The sequence below is a fragment of the Carassius carassius genome, chromosome 8, assembly GCF_963082965.1.
Source record: "Carassius carassius chromosome 8, fCarCar2.1, whole genome shotgun sequence".
Classification (NCBI taxonomy): domain Eukaryota; kingdom Metazoa; phylum Chordata; class Actinopteri; order Cypriniformes; family Cyprinidae; genus Carassius; species Carassius carassius.
Window position 1 is genome coordinate 31,513,935 of NC_081762.1, and position 14,310 is coordinate 31,528,244.

The following is a 14,310-nucleotide window of genomic DNA, read 5'->3' on the forward strand; positions in this document are numbered from 1 at the left end:
CAGTGGTGTATCGAGGTATACAGAGGTAAATGATGTCACACTTCTCCATGTGTGAAGAAGTTGCGCAGCACAAATCCATGAACCAATGTTCCAAAGTGAAGTATACTTTGACGGATTTCCCCTGCTCAGGGAGTGGGGAGCAATGAACAGTGTGTAGGGACCATGTCAATCACTAGGAGCTCACTTCTAATGAGCTGATTATCCGAATCAGGTGTGCTAACAAAGAGAGACATGCAAAACATGCAGACCTGGTGGGAGCAAGGACTAGAATTGAGAACCGCTTCCTTAGACTTTAAGTCAGTGTGAGCAAAAGAGGTGAGAAGTTGTCTGCATGATCCGAGTGTTCCAAGGTAGCCTACATAATACAAGAATCCATACACATGCATACTGGCATAAAAAGACCGAGAAGGTCCTTAAACACAAAAGCTTAATCTCTTTGTTAATTCGACAACATAATCTCGGCCAGTGCAAAGGAGCAAGCCCAGACGAGGGACAGCCTCTTTGCTTCAAACCCATCATCCCCAGCTATGCTCGTCATTCTTGAAAGGCCAGGGGAATTAGCTCAAATGGTAGAGCGCTCGCTTAGCATGCGAGAGGTAGCGGGATCGATGCCCGCATTCTCCAAGTTGGCTACTGCCCTCTTACTCACACATCCCTAGACCAGTGGTTTTCAATCCTGTCCTGGAGGCATCCCTGCCCTGCACATTTCGCATTTCCCCTCATCTAACACACCTGTTTCAAATCATCAGCTCATTAGTAGAGACTGCAAGACCTGATTTGGGTGTGTCTAATAAGGGAGACATACAAAATGTTCAGGGCAGGGGTGCCTCCAGGAAAGGTTTGAAAACCATTGCCCTAAAGAGACAGACTGAGCGTTGACAGCAATGCTGCCACACTCCCGCGTAAGCTTTTTTTGGGCTCATAGCTGCCAAAAAGTATTTCAGACATGGTCCTGTGCAAATTGGTTGCAAAACAGTGCCATTTTACGCACAGTTCCCTAAAGCAGGGGTTTTCAAACCTGTCCTGGAGGCACCCCTGCCCTTCACATTTTGAATGTGTCCCTCATCTAACACACCTGTTTCAAATCATCAGCTCATTAGTAGAGACCGTGAGACCTTATTTGGGTGTGTCTAATAAGGGAGACAATAAAAATGTGCAGGGCAGGGGTGCCTCCAAGACAGGTTTGAGAACAACTGCCCTAAAGAGACAGACTGAGCATCGATGCAATGCGGCCACACTCTCTACGTTAGTTAATTTTTTTGGACTAAAAGGTGCCGAAAAGTATTTCAGACATTGTCCTGCGCAAACTGGTGGCAAAATAGGTCCCACAGAGATTTGAACTCGGATCACTGGATTCAGAGTACAGAGTGCTAACCATTTCACCATGGAACCTTAACTGGTGCAGCTGTTGCTCACAGGGCCACAAACACTGGCACCATCGCCAAACTAGTGCTGTTTTATCTTTTCCTGTGGCAAGAAAGCACACAGGCTCCACCGAGATTCGATCTCAGAGCACTGGATTCAAAGCCCAGAGTGCTGACCATTACACCATGGAACCGAAACTGCTTGGTTGGAGGCCAACTTGGAAACAGATAGCTCTCTGGCTGTGGGGAAGCAGTTATACAGAGAGGTTGGATCCCAGTGATTTTTGGTCAATTGCCCGTCTCAAAAAAGGGAAAAGTGTGGGAGATGTTGCTGAAACCCGGAATCGAACCAGGGACCTTTAGATCTTCAGTCTAACGCTCTCCCAACTGAGCTATTTTGGCTACAACAAACCTCTGCTTAGCAAGCAGGGATTTCAGTGAGATCACCCTACTCTTTGTCGGAGCTAAAGAAAAGAGCAGAGATGAGCCCCCAGACAATAAAAACAGATGGCCAGTACTGCGGTCGAACCCGCGACCTTGGCGTTATTAGCACCACGCTCTAACCAGCTGAGCTAACTTAGCCATCCATGTCTGCCTGATTGGAAAAAACCTGCCATAATGTTTGTGAATGCAATGAGACAATAAAGCTTCACGTTTTAACCTGAACAAGGGCTCGTCCGGGATTTGAACCCGGGACCTCTCGCACCCAAAGCGAGAATCATACCCCTAGGGCAAGCAAAGTCCTCGAGACAGTGTGAAAGGCTAACGAATGCAAGTTGGCCTCTTAATTGACCTAAAAATGGGGCTGTATCTAACATGTAGAGGGATGTTAGGTAGGACAGCTGAAACGGTCAGATGTCACTTAGACCAGCGGGTCTCAATTCCAGTCCCGGAAGGGAGGAGGCCAACTTGGAAACAGATAGCTCTCTGGCTGTGGGGAAGCAGTTATACCTGTTCCTCTGGGTGTAACGGGACACAGAAGCAGCAGCGCTGGAGCAGGCGCTGGAGCAGGCGGAGCTGGGCCTGCACCGGATGTCAAAGCACCAGAAGATGGAATCACCATCGACACAGTCATGTCTGGGTTAAGGACTAGTGTGCCTAACAGTGACCCAGGTGCTGAAATGGGCTGCACAACTCCTGCTGCTGTGGGGACGGGTGCGATAGGGCACTCCTATTTGGCAGAAGTGGGCCGGCGACCCGGTCGCAGAATTGGAGCCTGTCCTTCTCGATTTGGCGGAAGGATAAATTGATGTTTTGGGCCTGATGTTGATGGCACGTCATCCAATTTTTCCCTCGGCAGAGGAAGCTGCGTATCAGCCACATCAATTGGGTCAGATGGAGTCAGTCCCTGGGCGAGGACACTCATTTCCTGATTTTTCTGCTGCCGTTGAAACCTGAAAGTAAATTACTTGTAAAATATATATATATATATATATATATATATATATATATATATATATATATATATATATATATATATGTGTGTGTGTGTGTGTGTGTGTGTGTGTACAGAAGTATTCAGTTCCCTGGAACCAAATAATGTGCCTTGCTTACCACTGAATGAGTGTCCTCTGGTTCAGCTCAAACAGCTGGATCATTGTTTCATCCATCAGCCTTCGACTGTTAAGCACCAGGTCTCGGATGTGGTGGTAATCTGAAAGGATTTTAGACCACCTGGGGGTGCAAACTCCAGCCTTCTTGGTCGGTGACTTGTGTAAAGAACACAGCTTCATACAAATGGCCTCAACCAAGCGGCTGGTGCTGGGCCACTCTGCTGGACCCCCAGGATGTCCAATCAGACACCGTTTCACACTCTCCACACCCGGTGTGACTCCGGACCGCTTCGGTGCCTTAAAGCGCCCATGTGTCAGCTGAGGCTGATGTCGAGGCTGATAGTTGACCTGCTGTTTATCAACGTCAGGGAGAGCTGTCCACAGCTGGATGGCCTCTGTCACCTGCAGGTCGGTGAGGTAAGGAGCCTCACGAAGACCCACCAGGAAACCAGCCAGATCCTGGACCTTGTCCCACCCAGCGATGCCATCAGGTCCAATGACTGCTCCCTAGTAAATGCAGATTAGTGTTAATATACACTTTCAGTCAAAAGCCTTTGAACAGAAATATTTTTTTACATTTTTTAAAGAATTCTGCTCGACAAGCCTGCATTTATTTTATTCAAATACAACAAAAGCCATTATATTGTGAAATAATTTTACTATTTAAAATAAAAATGCTTTCTATTTGAATATAGTTTAAAGTGTAAGTTATTTCTGTGATGCACAGCTGTATTTTCAGCATCATTCCTCCAGTCTTCAGTGTCACATGATCTTCAGAAATCATTCAGATATCCTGATTTGTTCTTCTAGAAACCTTTTTTTATTGATATTATTATCAATATTTAGAACAGTTGTGTACATTTTGTTCAAGATTCTTTGATGAATAGAAGGATCCAAGATAAGAGTTTATCTGTAATAAAAAGCTTTTTTAACATTATACACTATACCATCCAAAAGTGTGGAGTCAGAACATTTAAATCATTATATATTTAGTATTAAATTATAGAAATTAATACTTTTATTTAGCAAGGACGCATTAAATAGATGATAAAGACATTTATAATGTTACAATATATACTGAACTTTCTATTCATCAAAGAAACCTAAACAAAAAATCTCTAGGAGCTATTTTTATTCAAATGGATAGCAGTTATTTTAAATAGTAAAAATATTTCAAAATATTACTGCTTTTGTTGTATTTTGAATCAAATAAATGCAGGCTTAAAAAAAAACACCTTGCTTGTAGTGTATTTGGAATAAAACGAGACTGAAACAAAATAAAGCCCTTAGAGTGTCTTACCTGAGCCTCGCCGGAGACACTGCTTCCAGTGTCAGATGGCTGTGACAGCACTGAAGAGGCAGGGGCGAGATGCTGTCCCTCTCCTCCAGATGATGTGGACGGCTCAGCCAGTGATGCTGGGGACTGAGGCAGAGGCAAAGATGAGGGGCTGTTTCTGAGATCACGGCAGGGGTCATCCTCATACAGCACTGGAACTGTGATGTCCTCCATGCTCTCTTGCTCAAACCCCTCATCTAGCAGGTCCTGATCATCAACCTCCTCCACCAGCCGGTCTTCCTCCTCTGGGTTCTGGAGCACTGGAGTCAGTGTTTTGCCAGTCTGGCTGTAAAGGTACTCGATTCCCAGCAATTCACCTACAATAATAAAATAATAAAAAAAGAAAAAAAGTGCTCTTAATAATTTATCAAGTACATTGGAGGCTAAATAGATAACTTAATAGAATATTGCAAAAGAACAAGTTAAATTTCTTACCTGTATATGCTCCAGGAGGGCGATAGCGCTCATCCCAGGGCTTCCCAAAGACTGTTCGGCTTAGCAGGTCCACAGCCTCTCTCATGGCACTGCCATATGTCCGAATGGAGGACGCCCGTTTTATGGCATCTTCCATTCGGTCATCATTCCAACGCATCAAGCCCTCAAGGAGATAGTCCTGAAAATGCGCATCGCTGGCACTGGTTCCTAAAAGTTAAATAATATTAAAAAATATATAAAAAAGGGTTTTATATGTCACATATGTACAATATATGTACTACACATAAGGTGCTCTGAAGTTACTTGTATACTACATTTAATAGAGTTGTGTAACTAAATTAAAAATGATTGTCACTTATTCCTGTATTACTAGTGACTTGTTAGTCAAGACAGCTTTGTCAATGCTAATGACATTAAAAAGTAATTGTAATGTAGAGTGTGACATTTATTAATGCGGCATTACTTTAAAGTGATGGAAGCAGTTACAGTGCTTATATTTTCTACAGAAAAATAATAATCCATATGCATGTAATACCTGGAATAAAACGGTTCAGGTGGAGGTGGAACGACTCCAAGGAGGTAGAGCCACGAGCACACCTGTAGCAGCACAGCTCCACGCTGCCTTTCTTCAGTGTCCCTGTCTTCATGTACAGCGGAAAGTCCTCTGGGTCTTGTATACACTGGACGTGCTTGCGCTGTTCCTTCCATATCTGCTGGATCCGTTCGTGGTCCAGCAGAGGAACTCCCAGGGTGTCCTTCCCATCCGCACTGTCAAACTGATCAATCAGTGACCCAATCAATCTGGCGGTCTCCTCCACCCCCCTGGTCCTCCTCCGGCAGTGCAGTGCCAACTCCCTCCGGGTAATGCGAGCACTGACCGCCTTTTCCATAAGAAAAGGGGCCGACAGAAGAAGAGGTCAGGTGAGGCAGGGGGCTGAGTGTTTATTAAAGGGGGCTGAGGAGGATACCACCAAAGTTTCAGCTGGGACACTAGTTCTGACTTGCCGGTTCGTGGGTTGGCCTTAAATAGTGTGTTCCGGATCCACTCATGCTGGAAAGGTGGAAGTTGATCTTTCCAGTGACTTGGAAGCTCAGCTGGTGGCTGGTGATGTGAAGGAGCTGGTGCCTTGGCAGTTTCCACTGATGGAGATGGACCAGCACAGTCCTCTGAGTGAATAGTAAAAAAAAAGCAATAAGGATGACTGTTGCATTTGATAGTAATATGCCATAAATGCAGCGCTCAAACAGCCTGCAAAGCACAATTTTTACAAAAAGTATTCATAAATATTATGTTATATTTAGGAACGAGAGTGAAGAAAGTGGTACTAGTGTTAAGGAACCAAAGAACACAGCATACACTATATTAATTTAAGGAGAATGAGGATCAGATGGAATGGAGGAAGGAAAATGTGGTGTGATGAATTAACTGTAAAGCATTGAAGCCCACGGACATGAAGCATACACACAGATAGAGTAAGGAAAAACTGTTCCTCTAATCATTAGAACAATGAATCTCCACCACCCTGTCTGCTCAGGGAGAGCTGAAGAGTGTGTGAGAAGAGCAAGCGGTGTGAAAAAGTTATCTGGTGATTATCTAACAACGGGTAAGTTCGGAAACGCAAATAAATAAACTGACACCTTGGAACATCCTTACGGTTTTGAAGAAGTGCACTCAAAGAAAGCATCCCGCTTGAGGCATGATATGATATAATTCTGTATTGTAAACAAAACATATTTTAAAATGTTGATTATTTTCCCCCAAGAAATAACGCTTCTCAGTGTGTTTTCACAAAACATTCTTGTAATATGTGCATTTGTGTCATATGCCACACCTGTATTTAGCTGTGCTTCACATTGTGATGCAGCAAATACCAGCTCCTCATCGTCATCTTCTGCAATGGGAACGGACTTGCCTGGAGCATAAATGTTAAAACTATCATTGTGAACAATACACAGAGACAAACATATGTAAGATGGTGCTTACTTACCAGTAGCGAAAAGCTGCATGGGGGGCAAATGTTTGGCTGGGGGTTCTGCTGCTGGAGGAGGTAAAGTGGACTGCAATAATGGATCTGGAAACGGCAAGTTGACAAGTTTGCCATAATGATAAATTAATATATGTAGAAATGCTTTAGGTAAAATTCTATATTCACACTCCTACTCACAGGGTTTAACTGGTGACGTGAGTTTTTTCGCCAGCTGTGAAGGCGACAAATTTTTGCCACGTGCCAACAGCGCTTTCACAGTTGCGGTTTTCTGTACACCAGTTTGGATAGCTGCAGGTGGAGGTGCAGTGGTTGCAGAAGCACTGGAGGTTGCAGCGTGAGGTGCAGGCTGACGTACGCTGGTGCCCACAGCAGAAGCCCGTCTTTTCAGGACATATGTCTTGAAAATGGCCATGTTGGTTTTGGGCCTGGCATCTGCCTTAACGAGGTACCTGATGAGGGCTTGAGCCTCCTTGCTCTGGTCCTCATAAACATCTTTCATGGACCGACCCTGGAAGTCACCAAACTCCACCATCAAGCAGCCCTGGTCTCCAGTTGCCCGGGCTTCTGCCTGCATTTCCTGCTTCCTCTGATACTTCTCCACTTCTTCTGCCATCTCTCTAATTTGAGAAGTGTACTGTAGGAACAGTTGTTTATTTTCTGACAGGGGTGTTGTCTGCGTCGTCTCATTGGAAATGCTGAGCACCAAATACACGGCATAACCCAGAGAGTTTTCCAGGAGCCATCTAAATCTCTGGCCCTGGTACTTCCCAAACTGAAGTTTGCAGTGAGCCAGTACTAAAAACTGGTCACTGGGGTCTCCACCGTTTGTGCTGACAAAAGTACTGGCCTCTGACAGCACCTCCTCCTTAGGTTTGGCCCTTCCAGACTCCACATTTTCAAGGCGCCTCGCCTCCGCCGAAGGTGCCATGAGGAGTCGGCTTGATGTTGCCGATTGCCGTTGAAAAGAGGGATATGCATACATTTTCTGAAATGAAAATCAGAAAAAGACTACTACCTTTTGCAATCTAAAAGACACCTGTATGTTAAGTGTGTAACAATAATTTAACAAGCTACGCATAAACTATATTACTGTGGTAATAAACATGGCCATGACATAAACTGTCCTGAAGATGAGTTTTCTACAAAGGACAGGAATCCCTGACATATAAAATATGTAACGTCAATATGAAGTCTGAAATTTCCTTTTATTTTCAATGCTGTCATCTTAAACCATGATTACACACACACCAGGCTACAAAATATTACATTAAATATATTATACTTCAAATGTTGTCATCTTACCCCAGGGTTACACCAGGTGCTTTTACCTCTTAAAATCTCAGCCATTTTTCTGTGTTTTTAACTTTCTGGTCTACCTAAATTAAAATGAGCACTATCAAAGGCCCATATGGATACATTTGGCCTTTTTTTGTTTGTTTTTAGTTAAGACTCTCAATGTTTTTTTATAAAAAAAGTCATTATTATTACATTATTTTAGAAAATATCAATTATTTCTTGGTAAATGCAGTTTTCCATATCTCCACAACAATTTGGTAATGATTTTTACAATTAAAATGTGTGTGTGTTATTATGTGTTAATACCAAATATAAATGTAAATAGTTTAATCATTATTTTCATTCATAGGGCCCAGAAACCATGATTTCTTAGACAATAAACACATCATTGTTGACAGTAGCATAGCTTAATTAGCTGACGGTCGATAAATTTAACTTATCTGATCATTTATCATGTGAAAAGTTACAGGTTCACAGGTACTGAAGAAAGCATGAACTGTACATGCCAGCTAGCTATACTGACACGATTCATTTTCCAAAAATACACACTGTATATGAACAAATAATGACCAGTTTTCAATGAATGAAGTAATAGCCTTACCTTTAACAAAGATGACAACAACGGCGATTGGTCAAAAGGAGGCCACAGGAGAGAAACGCGATTGATCAAAAGTAAGCCACGGAAGAGAAACGCGATTGTTCAAAAGTAAGCCACAGGCGAAACGCGATTGGTAAAAAGTAAGCCACAGGCGAAACGCGATTGGTCAAAAGTAAGCCACAGGCGAAATGCGATTGGTCAAAAGTAAGCCACAGGCGAAACGCGATTGGCTCATGTGGGCTTACTTTGTGCTTACTTTGGCTCAGTCGGTGGGAAGCAGTAGGCGCAAGCGAGAGGTAGCGGGATCGATGCCCGCATTCTCCAAGTTGGCTCCTGCCCTTTTACTCACACATCCCTAGATCAGTGGTTTTCAATCCTGTCCTGGAGGCATCCCTGCCCTGCACATTTCGCATTTCCCCTCATCTAACACACCTGTTTCAAATCATCAGCTCATTAGTAGAGACCGCGAGACCTTATTTGGGTGTGTCTAATAAGGGAGACAATAAAAATGTGCAGGGCAGGGGTGCCTCCAGGACAGGTTTGAGAACCACTGCCCTAAAGAAACAGACTGAGCATCGATGCAATGCGGCCAGACTCTCTACGTTAGTTAATTTTTTTGGACTAAAAGGTGCCGAAAAGTATTTCAGACATTGTCCTGCGCAAACTGGTGGCAAAATAGGTCCCACCGAGATTTGAACATGGATCACTTGATTCAGAGTTCAGAGTGCTAACCATTACACCATGGAACCTTAACTGGTGCAGCTGTTGCTCACAGGGCCACAAACACTGGCACCATCTCCAAACTAGTGCTGTTTTATCTTTTCCTGCGGCAAGAAAGCACACAGGCTCCACCGAGATTCGAACTCAGATCGCTGGATTCAAAGCCCAGAGTGCTGACCATTACACCATGGAACCGAAACTGCTTGGTTGGAGGCCAACTTGGAAACAGATAGCTCTCTGGCTGTGGGGAAGCAGTTATACAGAGAGGTTGGAACCCAGTGATTTTTGGTCAATGGCCCGCCTCAAAAAAGGGAAAAGTGTGGGAGATGTTGCCAAAACCCGGGATCGAGCCAGGGACCTTTAGATCTTCAGTCTAACACTCTCCCAACTGAGCTATTTCGGCTACAACAAACCTCTGCTTAGCAAGCAGGGATTTCAGTGAGATCACCATACTCTTTGTCGGAGCTGAAGCGCAGAGCAGAGATGAGCCCCCAGACAATAAAAACAGCTGGCCAGTACGGGGATCGAACCCGCGACCTTGGCGTTATTAGCACCACGCACTAATCAGCTGAGCTAACCGGCCTGGCTTAGCCATTAGTGTCTGCCTGATTGAAAAAAACCAGCTATAATGTTTGTGAATGCAATGAGACAATAAAGCTTTACGTTTCAACCCGAATCAGGCGTGCTAACAAAGAGAGACATGCAAAACATGCAGACCTGGGGGGAGCGAGGACTAGAATTGAGAACCGCTTCCTTAGACTTTAAGTCAGTGTGAACAAAAGAGGTGAGAAGTTGTCTGCATGATCCGAGTGTTCCAAGGTAGCCTACATAATACAATAATCCATACACATGCATACTGGTGTAACAAGACCGAGAAGGTCCTTAAACATAAAAGCTTAATCTCTTTGTTAATTTGACAACATAATCTCGGCCATTGCAAAGGAGCAGGCCCAGAGGAGGGACAGCCTCTTTGCATCAAACCCGTCATTCCCAGCTATGCTCGTTATTCTTGAAAGGCCAAGGGAATTAGCTGAAATGGTAGAGCGTTCGCTTAGCATTCGAGAGGTAGCGGGATCGATGCCCGCATTCTCCAAGTTGGCTCCTGCCCTTTTACTCACACATCCCTAGATCAGTGGTTTTCAATCATGTCCTGGAGGCATCCCTGCCCTGCACATTTCGCATTTCCCCTCATCTAACACACCTGTTTCAAATCATCAGCTCATTAGTAGAGACTGCAAGACCTGATTTGGGTGTGTCTAATAAGGGAGACATACAAAATGTTCAGGGCAGGGGTGCCTCCAGGAAAGGTTTGAAAACCATTGCCCTAAAGAGACCGACTGAGCGTTGACGCAATGCTGCCACACTCCGACGTTAGCTTTTTTTGGGCTCACAGCTGCCAAAAGGTATTTCAGACATGGTCCTGTGCAAATTGGTTGCAAAACAGTGCCATTTTACGCACAGTTCCCTAAAGCCATGGTTTTCAAACCTGTCCTGGAAGCACCCCTGCCCTTCACATTTTGAATGTTTCCCTCATCTAACACACCTGTTTCAAATCATCAGCTCATTAGTAGAGACCGCGAGACCTTATTTGGGTGTGTCTAATAAGGGAGACAATAAAAATGTGCAGGGCAGGGGTGCCTCCAGGACAGGTTTGAGAACCACTGCCCTAAAGAGACAGACTGAGCATCGATGCAATGCGGCCACACTCTCTACGTTAGTTAATTTTTTTGGACTAAAAGGTGCCGAAAAGTATTTCAGACATTGTCCTGCGCAAACTGGTGGCAAAATAGGTCCCACCGAGATTTGAACATGGATCACTTGATTCAGAGACCAGGGACCTTTAGATCTTCAGTCTAACACTCTCCCAACTGAGCTATTTCGGCTACAACAAACCTCTGCTTAGCAAGCAGGGATTTCAGTGAGATCACCATACTCTTTGTCGGAGCTGAAGCGCAGAGCAGAGATGAGCCCCCAGTCAATAAAAACAGCTGGCCAGTACGGGGATCGAACCCGCGACCTTGGCGTTATTAGCACCACGCACTAATCAGCTGAGCTAACCGGCCTGGCTTAGCCATTAGTGTCTGCCTGATTGAAAAAAACCAGCTATAATGTTTGGGAATGCAATGAGACAATAAAGCTTCACGTTTCAACCCGAATCAGGTGTGCTAACAAAGAGAGACATGCAAAACATGCAGACCTGGGGGGAGCGAGGACTAGAATTGAGAACCGCTTCCTTAGACTTTAAGTCAGTGTGAGCAAAAGAGGTGAGAAGGTGTCTGCATGATCCGAGTGTTCCAAGGTAGCCTACATAATACAATAATCCATACACATGCATACTGGCGTAACAAGACCGAGAAGGTCCTTAAACACAAAAGCTTAATCTCTTTGTTAATTCGACAACATAATCTCGGCCATTGCAAAGGAGCAAGCCCAGAGGAGGGACAGCCTCTTTGCATCAAACCCGTCATTCCCAGCTATGCTCGTCATTCTTGAAAGGCCAGGGGAATTAGCTGAAATGGTAGAGCGTTCGCTTAGCATTCGAGAGGTAGCGGGATCGATGCCCGCATTCTCCAAGTTGGCTCCTGCCCTTTTACTCACACATCCCTAGATCAGTGGTTTTCAATCCTGTCCTGGAGGCATCCCTGCCCTGCACATTTCGCATTTCCCCTCATCTAACACACCTGTTTCAAATCATCAGCTCATTAGTAGAGACTGCAAGACCTGATTTGGGTGTGTCTAATAAGGGAGACATACAAAATGTTCAGGGCAGGGGTGCCTCCAGGAAAGGTTTGAAAACCATTGCCCTAAAGAGACCGACTGAGCGTTGACGCAATGCTGCCACACTCCGACGTTAGCTTTTTTTGGGCTCACAGCTGCCAAAAGGTATTTCAGACATGGTCCTGTGCAAATTGGTTGCAAAACAGTGCCATTTTACGCACAGTTCCCTAAAGCCGTGGTTTTCAAACCTGTCCTGGAGGCACCCCTGCCCTTCACATTTTGAATGTTTCCCTCATCTAACACACCTGTTTCAAATCATCAGCTCATTAGTAGAGACCGCGAGACCTTATTTGGGTGTGTCTAATAAGGGAGACAATAAAAATGTGCAGGGCAGGGGTGCCTCCAGGACAGGTTTGAGAACCACTGCCCTAAAGAGACAGACTGAGCATCGATGCAATGCGGCCACGCTCTCTACGTTAGTTAATTTTTTTGGACTAAAAGGTGCCGAAAAGTATTTCAGACATTGTCCTGCGCAAACTGGTGGCAAAATAGGTCCCACCGAGATTTGAACATGGATCACTTGATTCAGAGTCCAGAGTGCTAACCATTACACCATGGAACCTTAACTGTTGCAGCTGTTGCTCACAGGGCCACAAACACTGGCACCATCTCCAAACTAGTGCTGTTTTATCTTTTCCTGCGGCAAGAAAGCACACAGGCTCCACCGAGATTCGAACTCAGATCGCTGGATTCAAAGCCCAGAGTGCTGACCATTACAACATGGAACCAAAACTGCTTGGTTGGAGGCCAACTTGGAAACAGATAGCTCTCTGGCTGTGGGGAAGCAGTTATACAGAGAGGTTGGAACCCAGTGATTTTTGGTCAATGGCCCGCCTCAAAAAAGGGAAAAGTGTGGGAGATGTTGCCGAAACCCAGGATGGAACCAGGGACCTTTAGATTTTCAGTCTAACGCTCTCCCAACTGAGCTATTTCGGCTACAACAAACCTCTGCTTAGCAAGCAGTGATTTCAGTGAGATCACCCTACTCTTTGTCGGAACTGAAGAGCAGAGATGAGCCCCCAGACAATAAAAACAGCTGGCCAGTACGGGGATCGAACCCGCGACCTTGGAGTTATTAGCACCACGCTCTAACCAGCTGAGCTAACCGGCCTGGCTTAGCCATCCATGTCTGCCTGATTGGAAAAAAAACTGCCATAATGTTTGTGAATGCAATGAGACAATAAAGCTTCACGTTTTAACCTGAACAAGGGCTCGTCCGGGATTTGATCCTCGAGACAGTGTGAAAGGCTAACGAATGCAAGTTGGCCTCTTAATTGACCTAAAAATGGGGCTGTATCTAACATGTAGAGGGATGTTAGGGAGGACAGCTGAAACGGTCAGATGTCACTTAGACCAGCGGGTCTCAATTCCAGTCCTCGCGCCCCCTGCTCTTCACATTTTGTAAGTTTCTTGCATAGCTTCAGACATTTGTTCCATTCGAACGTAAGTGCCCTGAGAACTGGACATCACATGACAGCCCTCCGTGATTCAAGTTCAAAGCGTATGTATATGTTCAATTCATAGTGAGTAATACAGTGGTGTATCGAGGTATACAGAGGTAAAGGATGTCACACTTCTCCATGTGTGAAGAAGTTGCGCAGCACAAATCCGTGAACCAATGTTCCAAAGTGAAGTATACTTTGACGGATTTCCCCTGCTCAGGGAGTGGGGAGCAATGAACACTGTGTAGGGACCATGTCAATCACTAGGAGCTCACTTCTAATGAGCTGATTATCCGAATCAGGTGTGCTAACAAAGAGAGACATGCAAAACATGCAGACCTGGGGGAGCGAGGACTAGAATTGAGAACCGCTTCCTTAGACTTTAAGTCAGTGTGAGCAAAAGAGGTGAGAAGTTGTCTGCATGACCCGAGTGTTCCAAGGTAGCCTACATAATACAATAATCCATACACACTCTCTACGTTAGTTAACTTTTTCGGACTAAAAGGTGCCGAAAAGTATTTCAGACATTGTCCTGTGCAAACTGGTGGCAAAATAGGTCCCACCGAAATTTGAACTCGGATCACTGGATTCAGAGTCCAGAGTGCTAACCATTACACCATGTAACCTTAACTGGTGCAGCTGTTACTCACAGGGCCACAAACACTGGCACCATCGCCAAACTAGTGCTGTTTTATCTTTTCCTGCGGCAAGAAAGCACACAGGCTCCACCGAGATTCGAACTCAGATTGCTGGATTCAAAGCCCAGAATGCTGACCATTACACCATGGAACCAAAACTGC

General features: G+C 44.9%; 9 non-coding genes across 9 annotated transcripts; 1 reads left to right on the forward strand and 8 right to left on the reverse strand.

The window, feature by feature from the left end:
- The first annotated feature begins 551 nt into the window (after positions 1-551).
- Positions 552-624, forward strand: trnaa-agc (transfer RNA alanine (anticodon AGC)). Its single transcript has one exon. It is a non-coding gene; the product is annotated as a tRNA-Ala (tRNA).
- An 862-nt stretch (positions 625-1,486) lies between these two features.
- Positions 1,487-1,558, reverse strand: trnaq-uug (transfer RNA glutamine (anticodon UUG)). Its single transcript has one exon. It is a non-coding gene; the product is annotated as a tRNA-Gln (tRNA).
- Positions 1,559-1,693: 135 nt separating this feature from the next.
- On the reverse strand, positions 1,694-1,766 carry trnaf-gaa (transfer RNA phenylalanine (anticodon GAA)). The gene has a single exon. It is a non-coding gene; the product is annotated as a tRNA-Phe (tRNA).
- A 7,647-nt stretch (positions 1,767-9,413) lies between these two features.
- Positions 9,414-9,485, reverse strand: trnaq-uug (transfer RNA glutamine (anticodon UUG)). The gene has a single exon. It is a non-coding gene; the product is annotated as a tRNA-Gln (tRNA).
- A 135-nt stretch (positions 9,486-9,620) lies between these two features.
- trnaf-gaa (transfer RNA phenylalanine (anticodon GAA)) lies at positions 9,621-9,693 on the reverse strand. Its single transcript has one exon. It is a non-coding gene; the product is annotated as a tRNA-Phe (tRNA).
- Positions 9,694-9,799: 106 nt separating this feature from the next.
- On the reverse strand, positions 9,800-9,873 carry trnai-aau (transfer RNA isoleucine (anticodon AAU)). The gene has a single exon. It is a non-coding gene; the product is annotated as a tRNA-Ile (tRNA).
- Positions 9,874-11,279: 1,406 nt separating this feature from the next.
- On the reverse strand, positions 11,280-11,353 carry trnai-aau (transfer RNA isoleucine (anticodon AAU)). Its single transcript has one exon. It is a non-coding gene; the product is annotated as a tRNA-Ile (tRNA).
- A 1,578-nt stretch (positions 11,354-12,931) lies between these two features.
- Positions 12,932-13,004, reverse strand: trnaf-gaa (transfer RNA phenylalanine (anticodon GAA)). The gene has a single exon. It is a non-coding gene; the product is annotated as a tRNA-Phe (tRNA).
- Positions 13,005-13,105: 101 nt separating this feature from the next.
- On the reverse strand, positions 13,106-13,179 carry trnai-aau (transfer RNA isoleucine (anticodon AAU)). The gene has a single exon. It is a non-coding gene; the product is annotated as a tRNA-Ile (tRNA).
- Between the last annotated feature and the right edge of the window lie 1,131 nt (positions 13,180-14,310).